A 15657-nucleotide genomic window follows, 5' to 3' on the forward strand; every position below is an offset into this window, starting at 1 on the left:
GTGTATTTGAAGTGAATAAAAACTGAGGTAGTATTAAGGGGATGGAGGCGTGCTGAGATAAGCAGCTGTTGAAAACCCCTTGTGATGTGATGAGATGCGATGCTACTCCTGAACATTTAAATCTTCAGTTAATAGAAAATAGATATACAAATATTGTTTCTGTATTACTATAGTTATTACTTTTAAATAAATGTAAAAACTTTATAATACTAAGCAATATAGAATTGGTTGCTTGTTGGTAGTGTAAGGTAAGCGTTGCTTCATTTACCCAGAAAATGTGTAACATCAGCATGTTCTTTATAGACAGGTTACAGTCGAATTAAAGACAGATCTCTGCATATGCATTAGAGCAGATCCATGCAAATGTCAACCTTGGCATGAAAAAATAAAGTTTTTACCAAACAAAACCCTTTATAAACCCTTGTTTCTTCCTCTCTATGACATTTTTGGTGTTAACCACTTACATTTTTTTTAAAGGAACACTCCGACTTTTTGGGACTTTAGCTTATTCACAGTATCCCCCAGAGTTAGATAAGTCCAAACATACCTTTTTCATTTCTGTGCGTTCTGTAAGTGTTATTTGACGCACCCACCGCTAGCCTAGCTTAGCACAAAGACTGGATGTAAATGGATAAGGTAGCATACTAATCCCAATAAGTGACAAAATAATGCAAACATTTTCCTATTTACATGTTGTGATCTGTATAGTCACAGCGTGTACAAATAACAAGGCTATATGAGACAGAGACCATTTTTAATCGTATAAATACTGGGAACTATATTCTCACTAGGCGTAGGAGCACAGCTACTTGGGCGGAGTGATTAGCGCAGCACACGAGACGCCCTGTTGATGGTTCCGTAAACAAAACAAACATGACTAACTAGCTAGTAGCGAACGTGACTCGTGATCATGGCTGACTTTGAGGAATTGTCAGAGGAATTTTACTGGGTATCAAACCAAGATCCAGAACCATATAGTTTTGAGCCAGAATACACAGACGAGGAGTTACAAACTTTGGAAGCTGTAAGACAAGATACAGCGAACACCCATGATTGTAAACTATAAATTTACTATCTAGTAATTGCTGACTCTATTACTCCAACTCTGAGCGAACTCTCTGCTCCTCACCACAGGGCGTCTCGTGTGCTGCGCTAATCACTCCGCCCAAGTAGCTGTGCTCCTACGCCTAGTGAGAATATAGTTCCCAGTATTTATACGATTAAAAATAATCTCTGTCTCATATAGCCTTGTTTTTTGTACACGCTGTGACTATACAGATCACAACATGTAAATAGGAAAATGTTTGCATTATTTTGTCACTTATTGGGATTAGTATGCTACCTTATCCAATTACATCCAGTCTTTGTGCTAAGCTAGGCTAGCGGTGGGTGCGTCAAATAACACTTACAGAACGCACAGAAATGAAAAAGGTATGTTTGGACTTATCTAACTCTGGGGGATACTGTGAATAAGCTAAAGTCCCAAAAAGTCGGAGTGTTCCTTTAAACCTACCTTTCACTTTTTCAGTGACTCCTTCCCAATTTTTCTGTATGTTCATTTCATATTTCAAATACACTCCTAAGTACTTAACTAATCATTTACAAAACATGAATATTCGTTTTATAAATGTTTAATAAATTATGTTTTTTTGTATGTATGCAGCAATTAGAGGGTGCAGAAAGTGTTGTAAATGCCTTGAATACACATGTAGTGTGTAGTGTAGTGTAGTGTAGTGTGTAGTGTAGTGTAGTGTAGTGTGTATTGTAGTGTAGTGTAGTGTAGTGTAGTGTAGTGTGTAGTGTAGTGTAGTGTAGTGTAGTGTGTAGTGTAGTGTGTACTGCAGTGTAAGTGCTGACTGGTGAGGGTATAGACAGCTGTCTTCTGTAGTGTGTAGTGTGTAGTGTAGTGTAGTGTAGTGTGTAGTGTACTGTAGTGTAGTGTAGTGTAGTGTAGTGTAGTGTAGTGTGTAGTGTAGTGTGTACTGTAGTGTAGTGTGTACTGTAGTGTGTAGTGTAGTGTGTACTGCAGTGTAAGTGCTGACTGGTGAGGGTATAGACAGCTGTCTTCTGTAGTGTGTAGTGTAGTGTGTAGTGTAGTGTAGTTTAGTGTAGTGTAGTGTGTACTGTAGTGTAAGTGCTTACTGGTGAGGGTATAGACAGCTGTCTTCTGTAGTGTGTAGTGTGTTGTGTAGTGTACTGTAGTGTAGTGTGTACTGTAGTGTAAGTGCTGACTGGTGAGGGTATGGACAGCTGTCTTTTGTAGTGTGTAGTGTACTGTAGTGTAGTGTAGTGTAGTGTGTACTGCAGTGTAAGTGCTGACTGGTGAGGGTATAGACAGCTGTCTTCTGTAGTGTGTAGTGTAGTGTGTACTGCAGTGTAAGTGCTGACTGGTGAGGGTATAGACAGCTGTCTTCTGTAGTGTAGTGAGTAGTGTAGTGTGTAGTGTAGTGTAGTGTGTAGTGTAGTGTGTACTGCAGTGTAAGTGATGACTGGTGAGGGTATAGACAGCTGTCCTCTGTAGTGTGTAGTGTAGTGTGTAGGGTAGGGTGTAGTGTGTACTGCAGTGTAAGTGCTGACTGGTGAGGGTATAGACAGCTGTCTTCTGTGGTGTGTAGTGTAGTGTGTAGTGTAGTGTAGTGTAGTGTCTACTGCAGTGTAAGTGCTGACAGGTGAGGGTATAGACAGCTGTCTTCTGTAGTGTGTAGTGTAGTGTAGTGTGTACTGTAGTGTAAGTGCTTACTGGTGAGGGTATAGACAGCTGTCTTCTGTAGTGTGTAGTGTGTAGTGTACTGTAGTGTAGTGTGTACTGTAGTGTAAGTGCTGACTGGTGAGGGTATAGACAGCTGTCTTTTGTAGTGTGTAGTGTACTGTAGTGTAGTGTGTAGTGTAGTGTGTACTGCAGTGTAAGTGCTGACTGGTGAGGGTATAGACAGCTGTCTTCTGTAGTGTGTAGTGTAGTGTAGTGTGTACTGCAGTGTAAGTGCTGACTGGTGAGGGTATAGACAGCTGTCTTCTGTAGTGTAGTGAGTAGTGTAGTGTGTAGTGTAGTGTAGTGTGTAGTGTAGTGTGTACTGCAGTGTAAGTGATGACTGGTGAGGGTATAGACAGCTGTCTTCTGTAGTGTGTAGTGTAGTGTAGTGTGTAGGGTAGGGTGTAGTGTAGTGTGTACTGCAGTGTAAGTGCTGACTGGTGAGGGTATAGACAGCTGTCTTCTGTGGTGTGTAGTGTAGTGTGTAGTGTAGTGTGTAGTGTAGTGTAGTGTAGTGTCTACTGCAGTGTAAGTGCTGACAGGTGAGGGTATAGACAGCTGTCTTCTGTAGTGTGTAGTGTAGTGTGTAGTGTAGTGTAGTGTAGTGTAGTGTGTACTGCAGTGTAAGTGCTGACTGGTGAGGGTATAGACAGCTGTCTTCTGTAGTGTGCAGTGTAGTGTGTAGTGTAGTGTGTAGTGTAGTGTAGTGTAGTGTGTACTGCAGTGTAAGTGCTGACTGGTGAGGGTATAGACAGCTGTCTTCTGTAGTGTGTAGTGTAGTGTGTAGTGTAGTGTGTAGTGTAGTGTAGTGTGTACTGCAGTGTAAGTGCTGACTGGTGAGGGTATAGACAGCTGTCTTCTGTAGTGTGTAGTGTAGTGTGTAGTGTAGTGTGTAGTGTAGTGTAGTGTAGTATGTACTGCAGTGTAAGTGCTGACTGGTGAGGGTATAGACAGCTGTCTTCTGTTGTGTGTAGTGTAGTGTGTAGTGTAGTGTGTAGTGTAGTGTGTACTGCAGTGTAAGTGCTGACTGGTGAGGGTATAGACAGCTGTCTTCTGTAGTGTGTAGTGTGTAGTGTAGTGTAGTGTAGTATGTACTGCAGTGTAAGTGCTGACTGGTGAGGGTATAGACAGCTGTCTTCTGTAGTGTGTAGTGTAGTGTGTAGTGTGTAGTGTAGTGTAGTGTGTACTGCAGTGTAAGTGCTGACTGGTGAGGGTATAGACAGCTGTCTTCTGTAGTGTGTAGTGTGTAGTGTAGTGTAGTGTAGTGTGTAGGGTAGGGTGTAGTGTAGTGTGTACTGCAGTGTAAGTGCTGACTGGTGAGGGTATAGACAGCTGTCTTCTGTGGTGTGTAGTGTAGTGTGTAGTGTAGTGTGTAGTGTAGTGTAGTGTAGTGTGTACTGCAGTGTAAGTGCTGACTGGTGAGGGTATAGACAGCTGTCTTCTGTAGTGTGTAGTGTAGTGTGTAGTGTAGTGTAGTGTAGTATGTACTGCAGTGTAAGTGCTGACTGGTGAGGGTATAGACAGCTGTCTTCTGTAGTGTGTAGTGTAGTGTGTAGTGTAGTGTAGTGTGTACTGCAGTGTAAGTGCTGACTGGTGAGGGTATAGACAGCTGTCTTCTGTAGTGTGCAGTGTAGTGTGTAGTGTAGTGTGTAGTGTAGTGTAGTGTAGTGTGTAGTGTAGTGTGTACTGCAGTGTAAGTGCTGACTGGTGAGGGTATAGACAGCTGTCTTCTGTAGTGTGTAGTGTAGTGTAGTGTAGTGTGTAGTGTGTAGTGTATTGTGTAGTGTAGTGTAGTGTAGTGTGTAGTGTGTAGTGTAGTGTGTACTGCAGTGTAAGTGCTGACTGGTGAGGCTATAGACAGCTGTCTTCTGTAGTGTAGTGTGTAGTGTAGTGTAGTGTGTACTACAGTGCTGACTGGTGAGGGTATAGACAGCTGTCTTCTGTAGTGTAGTGTGTAGTGTAGTGTAGTGTGTACTGCAGTGTAAGTGCTGACTGGTGAGGCTATAGACAGCTGTCTTCTGTAGTGTAGTGTGTAGTGTAGTGTAGTGTGTACTACAGTGCTGACTGGTGAGGGTATAGACAGCTGTCTTCTGTAGTGTAGTGTGTAGTGTAGTGTAGTGTGTACTGCAGTGTAAGTGCTGACTGGTGAGGCTATAGACAGCTGTCTTCTGTAGTGTAGTATGTAGTGTAGCGTGTAGTGTAGTGTAGTGTAGTGTGTAGTGTGTAGTGTGCTGTGCAGTGTAAGTGCTGACTGGTGAGGGTATAGACAGCTGTCTTCTGTAGTGTAGTGTGTAGTGTAGTGTGTACTACAGTGCTGACTGGTGAGGGTATAGACAGCTGTCTTCTCTGAAACACATGGAGTCTTTAACCACTGTGCACCTGATGTGAGCAAAACATACAAAAAAAGTAACAATTTATTAAACATTGATTAATCATTTACTAATCACTTGTAAATGACTTGTAACAGAACTACAAAACATACATAAAATGTTAGTATATCACTTGCTACTCATTTATGAATGTTTTGTAAATAATTAGTTCATCATTAACTAACCACTTATAAATGACTTACAACTGTTATAAATGAATGTTATTATAAAGTGTTACCAAAAAAAAAAAAAAAAACATTTAATTGTTCCAAATGACTGGTTGTAAGCAACCCTCTCCATCACAAGCAAGTCAGTGCTTCTGGAATTATTAAAATACATCTGGATGAGGTTATTTTCTCACACCACATCTAATAGTTTCTAACATCATGTTTGTAAAGTAGCCTAAAAAAAAGGCCACGTAATTATAAAACAGCAAAGTCTTATCGACAAAAGTCGAGGAGAAAGTTCATCCGTCAAATTAACCGACAGCAGCTTTAAAGGAGAACTTGGTAACTTTTTTAACTTAATAAAACTGTCTAGAAATCATTTGGATGGTTAAACAACCTGTTCTGGTGATATTGGTGACTTTCCCCGCTCCCCCCAGCATTCCCAGGCGGAAAACCAACCTTGCAACTTGTCCACTACCGTCCCGGCAAGATAGAAATTGGAAGTCTCGTGAGAAGCGAAAGCGAGAACGAGAACGAGCGCAAAACACAAATCGCTTTACGGCAATTCGACATAAACACATACGCATGTATGATGTATTACCAGATTATCCACCTCGATAGACAAAGCTCCACATGATTCAGTTGGCTTGCTCCGATCAAAACAAACGCACATGAGCAGCGGTAGAGAAGGGGAGGAGGCCGCCGCAAGTGAGTTTTTTACGACTGTGTTGTGAAATATACCCCCCCCCCCCCACAGCTGTAGGTGTCACGGTGTGGGTTTTGTGTCTTGTTCCTTGTTAGTGTCTGTCATATTATTCCATGCTTGTCATGTGATCCTGCCATGTGTCTTGTCATGTTTAGTTGTTCCTTGTTATGTTGATTAGTCTTCACAGGTGTTTCAGTTTACCACGCCCCCTTGTTATCTTGTTTAGCTTGTGTTCCCTGTGTATATATACCCTGTCTGTTTTAGTATGTGTCACGGAGTCCTTGTAATATATCACACCACTTCCGTTCCCTGTGTTTCCGGTTTATGTTCTTGTTCCTTGTTTGTTTATTTTGTTATATTGGACTGCTAATATGGATTTTGACACCTGCATGGATGACGACGAATTGGATTGCCCTACAAATAAAAACGCTGTATTTGGATCCACCTGTTTCTCTCCCTTTCCTTGGTGTGTGGATCGTGACAGAAGGACTCCGTCACACAATGGATCCAGCAGCATGAACATTTTTCAGGGCCTGGCTTTATGGGCCCGCCAGACTGAAGAGGCCATGGCGCTGAATTCCCCTAAGCACCCTTCGCCACTGATTCCGCCCAGCTCAGAACCTGCACATTGCCATCGGAAACAGAGGAGGAGAAGGAAGACCTCCTCCGTGATTGTTCCGGTGGTCCCGATTCCGGTGGTTCCGAATTCGGTGGTCCCAGTGCCGGTGGTCCCAGTGCCGGAGGTCCCAGTACCGGTGGTCCCAATTCCGGTGGTCCAGAGTCAAGTGGCACCAAAACACAGGAGGAGGAGAAAGGCTCTCTCCGTAACTGTTCCGGTGATCCCATTTCCGGTGGTCCCTGTTCCGGTGGTCCCTGTTCCAGTGATCCCGAGTCCGGTGGCTCCTAACACGGAGACCATCCCGGAGGTGACTACCGTCCCTGACGTACCGCCCAGGCGTCTTGCTCTGCCCGCACCACCCAGACGTCATGCTCTACTGGCCCCGCCCGAGCTGCTCGCACTGCCTGCACCACCCCAGCGATCCGTCACGTCTGCCCAGCCAGAGACTGTTCATGTCACGTCTGCCCAGCCAGAGACTGTTCACGTCACATCTGCCGGGCCTGTGTCTTCGGACAAGATGGCCGCCGCCGAGCCTGTTCACGTCACGCCTGCCGAGCCTGTGTCTTCGGACAAGATGGCCGTCGCCGAGCCTGTTCACGTCACACCTGCCGAGCCTGTGTCTTCGGACAAGATGGCCACCACCGAGCCTGTTCACGTCACGCCTGCTGAGCCTGTGTCTTCGGACAAGAGGGCCGCCGCCGAGAGTGTTCAGGTCACGTTTGCCGAGCCTGTGTCCCCTGACAAGATGGCCGCTGTCGAGCCTGTGTCTGTTCCTGAGCCGGTGGTGTCTGTTCCTGAGCCGGTGGTGTCTGTTCCTGTTCCTGAGCCGGTGGTGTCGGTTCCTGTTCCTGAGCCGGTGGTGTCTGTTCCTGTTCCTGAGCCGGTGGTGTCTGTTTCTGTTCCTGAGCCGGTGGTGTCTGTTTCTGTTCCTGAGCCGGTGGTGTCTGTTCCTGTTCCTGAGCCGGAGCCAGTGGTGTCTGTTCCTGAGCCGGAGCCAGTGGTGTCTGTTCCTGAGCCGGAGCCAGTGGTGTCTGTTCCTGAGCCGGAGCCAGTGGTGTCTGTTCCTGAGCCGGAGCCAGTGGTGTCTGTTCCTGAGCCAGTGGTGTCTGTTCCTGAGCCGGAGCCAGCGTCTGTTCCTGAGCCGGAGCCAGCGTCTGTTCCTGAGCCGGAGCCAGCGTCTGTTCCTGAGCCGGAGCCAGCGTCTGTTCCTGAGCCGGAGCCAGCGTCTGTTCCTGAGCCGGAGCCAGCGTCTGTTCCTGAGCCGGAGCCAGCGTCTGTTCCTGAGCCGGAGCCAGCGTCTGTTCCTGAGCCGGAGCCAGCGTCTGTTCCTGAGCCGGAGCCAGCGTCTGTTCCTGAGCCGGAGCCAGCGTCTGTTCCTGAGCCGGAGCCAGCGTCTGTTCCTGAGCCGGAGCCAGCGTCTGTTCCTGAGCCGGAGCCAGCGTCTGTTCCTGAGCCGGAGCCAGCGTCTGTTCCTGTGCCTGTTCCTGAGCCGGAGCCAGTGTCTGTTCCTGAGCTGGTGTCTGTTCCTGAGCCGGAGCCTGTTCCTGAGCCGGAGCCAGCGTCTGTTCCTGAGCCGGAGCCAGCGTCTGTTCCTGAGCCGGAGCCAGCGTCTGTTCCTGAGCCGGAGCCAGCGTCTGTTCCTGAGCCGGAGCCAGCGTCTGTTCCTGAGCCGGAGCCAGCGTCTGTTCCTGAGCCGGAGCCAGCGTCTGTTCCTGAGCCGGAGCCAGCGTCTGTTCCTGAGCCGGAGCCAGCGTCTGTTCCTGAGCCGGAGCCAGCGTCTGTTCCTGAGCCGGAGCCAGCGTCTGTTCCTGTGCCTGTTCCTGAGCCGGAGCCAGTGTCTGTTCCTGAGCCGGTGTCTGTTCCTGAGCCGGAGCCTGTTCCTGAGCCGGAGCCAGTGATTGTTCCTGAGCCTGTGTCTGTTCCTGAGCCTGAGCCTGTGTCTGTTCCTGAGCCTGTGTCTGTTCCTGAGCCTGTGTCTGTTCCTGAGCCTGTGTCTGTTCCTGAGCCTGTGTCTGTTCCTGAGCCTGTGTCTGTTCCTGAGCCTGTGTCTGTTCCTGAGCCTGTGTCTGTTCCTGAGCCTGAGCCTGTGTCTGTGTCTGTGTCTGTGTCTGTGTCTGTGTCTGTGTCTGGGTCTGGGTCTGTGTCTGGGTCTGTGTCTGTTCCTGAGCCTGTGTCTGTGTCTGTGTCTGTGTTTGTGTCTGTGTCTGAACCTGAGCCGGTGGTGCCAGTTCCAGTGCCTGAGCCGGTGGTGCCAGTTCCAGTGCCTGAGCCGGTGGTGCCAGTTCCAGTGCCTGAGCCGGTGGTGCCAGTTCCAGTGCCTGAGCCGGTGGTGCCAGTTCCAGTGCCTGAGCCGGTGGTGCCAGTTCCAGTAGTTCCAGTGCCTGAGCCGGTGGTGCCAGTTCCAGTAGTTCCAGTGCCTGAGCCGGTGGTGCCAGTTCCAGTAGTTCCAGTGCCTGAGCCGGTGGTGCCAGTTCCAGTAGTTCTTCCAGTGCCTGAGCCGGTGGTGCCAGTTCCAGTGCCTGAGCGGGTGGTACCAGTTCCAGTGCCAGTTCCAGTTCCTGAGCCGTTGGTGCCAGTTCCAGTTCCTGAGCCATTGGTGTCTGTTCCAGTTCCTGCGCCGTGGCCGACCGAGGGGTCTTCACCAACCTGGCCGCCCGAGGGGTCTTCACCGCCGTGGCCGCCCGAGGGAGAGTCTCCGCCCTGGCCGCCCGAGGGAGAGTCTCCGCCCTGGCCGCCCGAGGGACAGTCTCCGCCCTGGCCGCCCGAGGGACAGTCTCCGCCCTGGCCGCCCGAGGGACAGTCTCCGCCCTGGCCGCCCGAGGGACAGTCTCCGCCCTGGCCGCCCGAGGGACAGTCTCCGCCCTGGCCGCCCGAGGGACAGTCTCCGCCCTGGCCGCCCGAGGGAGAGTCTCCGCCCTGGCCGCCCGAGGGGTCTTCACCGCCGTGGCCGCCCGAGGGGTCTTCACCGCCGTGGCCGCCCGAGGGACAGTCTCCGCCCTGGCCGCCCGAGGGAGAGTCTCCGCCCTGGCCGCCCGAGGCAAAGTCTCCGCCGTGGCCGCCCGATGGACTGTCTGCTCCGCCCTGGCCGCCCGATGGACTGTCTGCTCCGCCCTGGCCGCCCGGTGGACTGTCTGCTCCGCCCTGGCCGCCCGGTGGACTGTCTGCTCCGCCCTGGCCGCCGGATGAACTGTCACTCCCTGTCCCCGTTTCCCTCCATGGACCTGGCCCCCCTTCCCTCCCCCTGATCCTCCACCACTCCACCTCCCGCCTGGATTTTTGTTTGGTCTGTCACGTCTTGTAGCGTCTGGTAGCCGCTCCGTAGAGGGGAGGTTATGTCACGGTGTGGGTTTTGTGTCTTGTTCCTTGTTAGTGTCTGTCATATTATTCCATGCTTGTCATGTGATCCTGCCATGTGTCTTGTCATGTTTAGTTGTTCCTTGTTATGTTGATTAGTCTTCACAGGTGTTTCAGTTTACCACGCCCCCTTGTTATCTTGTTTAGCTTGTGTTCCCTGTGTATATATACCCTGTCTGTTTTAGTATGTGTCACGGAGTCCTTGTAATATATCACACCACTTCCGTTCCCTGTGTTTCCGGTTTATGTTCTTGTTCCTTGTTTGTTTATTTTGTTATATTGGACTGCTAATATGGATTTTGACACCTGCATGGATGACGACGAATTGGATTGCCCTACAAATAAAAACGCTGTATTTGGATCCACCTGTTTCTCTCCCTTTCCTTGGTGTGTGGATCGTGACAGTAGGGGGAGCTCGTGGGGAAAACATGCGACAACAAAAGGGAAAATCAGCGAAGAAGTGACTAGAGTTCGCTAGAGTTGCCGAGTTCTCCTTTAAAGCCTGAGTGACAGGTGGAAGACTGTCTGGATCTGGGTGTTACCGAACCAAAGAGTGGCTCATGTATGACGTTAGAGTCTTGTTGTCCAGTCCGGTTCCAGCAGGGCTTTGTCGATTGTTTTATGTTTTATTATTGTTTTATTATGTTTTATTATGTTTTATTATGATCGATCGTTGGACACCACCGGTAAACTTGTAACACACCTGTTCCTGGCTGATCCGCTTTGCTTGGCTGATACACCCATCTCAGGAAGTCGTCAATCTCCTCAGGGTAAAAGTGCATCCTCCACACTCCTTATCAGTGAGTTCCTCATTGAATCTGAACAGCTTTAAAGCACAGTTTACTCTTGTAGTAGACGATGCACACAAGGGCATTACTAATTTCTTAGTTGGTTGGACAAAACAAGCATCACCTAATGTTACTAACATAGTAACATAGTAACTAGTTCAGACAGTGATGATATAGAAGTAATCTGAAATTGGACCTCACCACTTCTGGTCCATGCAGCGAGATGGGACAACGCTTGTGGCTGAACATGGTTGGATGGCATGTGGGATGAGGCAACCTGGGAAGGTTCCTGGAGGTGGTCGCTTCGACGGAGACGTACTCTGATTGGCTAGATTCCTGTAAATTACCAACCACTTGCACCTGCAATAGACAATATTCTACAATGTATAACTGGCAAACCATTGTTTATAGAGCAACATCACAATTGGGAGTTTGCAGAATTGACTTTTTTTGTACAGAATGGTATTTATATTTCCAATACACCAATCTGATAGCATCAAGCATTCAGGCAGCGGTCTTATCTCTCTTAGCAAGAGATGTACAACTTGGAAGGGGTCAAAGATTGGAAAATCAGTGTTTTTGTCACAGAAACAAAAAAAATTACGATATCAGATGCATTCTGGCAACAAAGACACTAAATTATATTTGTATTGTGGCTTTAGGACTCATTTCACTTTTGGAATTGTCAATGCATGTGTATTTAATTGGAATACAACTGTAATTCTCATAGTATTTCCCTTGCCTGTCACCGTGATTTTGCCAAGTAAGAAATGTTCCTAGATCAACATATTTTGTTGATCCTGGAACAAAGTTCCTATCCAAAAATGTAATCCTATCCCATAACTTATCCCTGAAATCTGAGGGAAATGATAGGTGAATAACACTGATGTGGAAGCACCTAACCCTGGTTGTAAGCCTAAACCTGACATAAACTGTGAACTTTTCCCTCAAATCTGATTTTTTTTCAAATCTGACAAAGATGTTGATCCATCCAGGAACACGTTGTACTTGGTGAAATCACGCTTGTATTATGTGTATTATGATGTATCATAATTGTATTACGATGGATGACAGCATTACATATTGTATGTGCTTAAAAGCAGAAGTTAAAGCTAGGGATGTGCAGATGAAACCCTATGAAGACTTGAGGCTTTCATTCATGATGCCAGGCAAACAAATCAAACCTTAAATACATTGCAATTTGTCACCTTAACCCCATCTTGTGGTGGACAACAGTTATTTCAGACACTGAAATTGGTGACAGTGAAACAAATAATCAAACGAAATATGTTGTTTTTCTTTTTTCTAGTTCTGATATTTATGCTTCCATTTTTAAAAACCTGTATTGGTTATAGGCTGGGATAGGCTCCAGCATCCTGATGACCCTCTGATGGATATTAATCCAATGTTACCTGAAACATCACCCTTTAAAAATTATTCCCCATGTTTTGACCAAAAACACAAAATTAACCATTTCATGCATAAATTATGACAACCTCAGTCAAGATTTTTTTTCATTTTTTTTTTATGTTTTTATTGCTTTTTTGGAATGAACATTTTTAACACATTTTTTAAAAGAGATTTAAAGCAGATTGAGACCTTCATACAAGTTTGCATGTATTTGATATCAGAACATGTTTCTTTATATATCTGCTACTCATAACATAGATAACATAGGGCCATAGCCCAGGCTCTTAGTCAATTGAACCTTTCTCTGCCTTATTATGAAAGTACATGATTTATTATAGGGAATGATCATTAATATGAATAAATTAATGAATAAAAAACAATTTCCATAACAGTTACCCCCTTTTGATTATTATCTTAATCACCCACAAGTATAATACATTCTTCCATACATATTACATCAGACATGTTAATTATTTCAGTTTCGAAACATATCAAGACATGTGCATCTCTGGTTGATTCAGCAAGCTATACAAATACAAATAGTTAAAAGTAAAATAAAATCCCTCATATCATCATCCTTAGAAAAGCTACTGGCATAATTGTTAATTTCATTGTCATGGATAGTCCCTGTAGTATAATCAAACAAGTAAAGATTTATCTGAAGTCGGGCTGAATGAATAAACACTGCGCACTCCTGGCACTAGGTCAGGCTCTCAGTCACCGCATTTAAACAAGAAATAGTATAGATATTCAGAATAGGAAAAAACAAATCTCTTAACTCAATTAATACATTTCACTGTACCTTCCACTGGTCGTGTCGTCATCGCATTTCTGTGGTTTTGGGTTTACATCTTTCAATTGATCCTCATAATCAGACATTTGAATCATTTGGTATGAGACTGTGTTTTTCACCAGCCTCTCCACTAAAGATGAAATACACTGAATTACACATTACAGCAACATCAAAACTCCTATCAGTATTACTGGCGAGAGGGTGTGACATATCCAGTAACCCCATCCTCCCCACAAATTAGTGAACCATTCAAACCATGAATTATCAGCACGTAATTTTTCACGTAAAAGAGAGGCTCTTTTATGGCCATCCACATATGTGCGATGATATTGGTCACATTATTACTGTAATCAGGAATGTAATGTAAAAACAACACGAAGTTCCCAACATCTTAAGTACCCCGCACTTATCGGCTGTAAGCATGTCTAGGACCAATCCTGAATGACAGCATCCCTCATTTGTTTCATTTCGTCATTAATCATGGTCAAAGCATTTTCAGTGCTATTAGCTACTGCTAAAACAGTCCAAGCTAACCCATTGATTTTGTTAAAGGGTAACTAAACCCTAAAACAACTTTTTTTAGTTAATGATCTGTAAGACTGGGGCTTTATTAATGCTGTTCATTGATTCAAGTAATTTTTTTGACATTTGGGTTTAAAGTGTTTTAATTCTACAATATATGGGGCCCTATCTTGCACCCAGCGCAACTGACTTTGTACAGCGACGCATGTATCATTCCTATTTTGCACCCGCGCACAGCGGACTTTTCCCTCCACAGCCGCCGTCGGTTAACTAAGAAATACACTTGCGCTCCCCGGGCAGTTCAGCGCAAAAGAGGAGGCGTGTTCCAGCGCAAACGTTCCCTCATGCTATTTTACAGGTTTAGAAAACAATTGCGCCACTGACCGGAAAAAACTAGTTTAAAGTCAGTGGCGTAAAGTCAGTAAAATCCCGCCGGTATAATAGCAACAGCGCCCAAGACCCGCCCACAAAGTTACTTGCGTTTCGCGCTTGATACTTGCGTTTCAGATCGTTAAAATAGGGCCCATGGTGTAAAAAAAAGTCTGAGTGCTGCCCTCTTCAGGTTGAACAGTGGCTACTGCAGTTTAATTTTCCTATTGGAAGTTGTGGTGCCCTCTGACGAGAGGGAACCAGCTAACCACGCCCTTGCCTGCAGAGAGATGCGTCTCAGATGCACGATCCCTCTCCACTGCCTACTTTTACAGCATTTTTCAAATATTGCCAGTGGGTGGATTGGCTCTGACCAGGAGTTTAGTTACCCTTTAAGTGCTGCAGTTGTACCTCCACCTAAGAAAATTGACCACCCCACATTTGCCCCAGGCGTTGTCCAAGGATCAGATAAAACATACCCATCATATTTGTCTGGCTTTCGTTTTACTCTACCCCTGGAATGTTCAGTGTCTCTTGGCAAATACACAGAGGTGTCCGCATTTATTAGTGCTGGGTAACAGCACCCTGCCCACCCCTGTTGTGGGAGATAATGGTATGCTCTGTCACCGCACACCCATACCGCTGCTGGGAAAGTGTAATTTGATCTGTTGAATGGGCATTCAGAATACACAGGTTTGTTACCGTATGTTGAAGAACAGGTCATCATTGTGACATTCTCAAGATCAATTCTTACCCTGCATTCAGACCACCCTACTGTCATTTTGGATTTCTCTGAACAAACAGACTCATCACCTTGCATATGATTCACTGTCAGTGGTGGTAGTGCCTAGCCTAGAAATCTAGACATACCCTAGCGGCAGCAAAATTGATTTTGCAGCCAGGGTCGTCTAGTAACTCTGGTTAGAGCTGGAAAAACCAAACTCTAGTCAGGCCAATCACATCGTGTATAGAGTCGGTGGGCGGGCTTAACATAATGACGACAGAGTTGTGACGGTTCCGTGTGAATTCCCTGCTACTTGAAAACAAAGAATGGCTGCTGCTTCTGGCAAACAGCAGTCTTTCGAATCACCTTTGGCCGTGACTCTGGAACTAAAACACTGTGGTTGGTTGTAGCGCTATCCTATTGCGTGCAGAGGGAATTTGAAAGACAAGCGTTTATCCCGCCCCTCGGACTGAGCCGTGCCAATGGTGAACTGCTAGACCTAACATGTTGATGTAGGTCTGGCTTGCCAGGCTAGGTAGTACCATTTTCAGGCTGTCGTATTCTGATGACACACTACACTTGTGCATAGGCTGATTTGTCAGTGTCCTCCTTCCAGGTCTGCTGCTGCTCACAGTACTTGCATCATTTGCTTTGGTATCTGACACGCAGTTTCATTCACAGTCTCTACAGTCAGAGGGGCCGCTCTCCAGGTACGAGACAGCTGCAAACACAGCCAGCAGCAAGTGTTTGAATGAATGAATGAATGAAATACACTTTATTGTCCCCAAAGGGGAAATTTGTGTTGGACTCAAGGTGTTTACATTGACAAAACCATTTGAAACATAAACAGAAAATTCTACAATACACATTAAAAAAATAAAATAAAAAATAATAATAATAATACTAATAGTAATAATTCCTATACACACCCTTAAAAAAATACTCATTCATCATTTAACATTTTAATTGAAAAAGGAATAAAAGACTTCTTAAAACGGTTATACCTACACATAGGATATCTGTATCGTCTTCCAGAAGGTAACAATTCTACCCTGTATGCAGAACATGCAATGGATCAGCAAAAATT

The sequence above is a fragment of the Rutilus rutilus genome, assembly GCF_951802725.1.
Source record: "Rutilus rutilus genome assembly, chromosome: 23".
In the NCBI taxonomy this organism is placed as follows: Eukaryota; Metazoa; Chordata; class Actinopteri; order Cypriniformes; family Leuciscidae; genus Rutilus; species Rutilus rutilus.